Consider the following 929-nt stretch of genomic DNA (forward strand, 5'->3'; position numbering starts at 1 on the left):
CGTACTTAAGAATTACAAAGAAAAGAAAATTACTATGCACCATAGTTAAGATTAAGAATAAGAACTTAAAAATTATTAAAATATTTATAACGTAACTAAAATTATTGAACAAAGTTATGTATAATATTAAAGATCAGAAGATAACATATTTGTGGATGAAAAAAACCAGGGAAAAGGACATATGGGTGGATGTGTAGGGTAATGTCAATTGTGTGAACTACCATATGAACATCCCAAAATGTCAACAAAAGTTTATTTTTATTTTCCCCTTCGTGATTCGGATACACACCACACGTTTATCACACTTTTTAACGAGTAATGCTTCATCACTAATAAAATATAGAGTAATTTTATATATATACTAAAATCAACTACTAAAATTAGTCATCAGTATAAAATATATGTTGGAATATAAATACACGTTAAAAATAAATTAAATCACACATATATTTATACACAAATATATTAATAACTGATTTTAGTGACTAATTTTAATGTACAAATAACATTTTTAATTTATTAAATAGTAACGAGAACACCTGAAGTGATAAAATTTCATTTTTTATTCTCTAAAAATCATTGGAACTTACTCTGGTAAGATAGATTAGTATCTTTGTTATTTTAAAAATGACTAATTTATTCTATAATGGTATTATTTTTTAATTATCTTAGAATAAAATTTGTTAAAAACATATTTGTTAAAGACAAAAAAAAAATTTAATTGAAAGCAACAGAATGACAAATTTGTCTGATAAGAATAAATTTGGAGGATTTTTGAATAATAAAAAATTGTTGAAACCAAAATATTTGATTTAAAATTCATTGAGAATTAATTTAAGTATTTATTTTAAAACTTAAAAAATTTTATTGTAATCTTTGTCATTAATTTGTTTCGTTAAGTATTGACGTTACAAGTTAATATTTTATTA

Source organism: Arachis ipaensis, chromosome B05 (genome assembly GCF_000816755.2).
Source record: "Arachis ipaensis cultivar K30076 chromosome B05, Araip1.1, whole genome shotgun sequence".
NCBI classification, from domain to species: domain Eukaryota; kingdom Viridiplantae; phylum Streptophyta; class Magnoliopsida; order Fabales; family Fabaceae; genus Arachis; species Arachis ipaensis.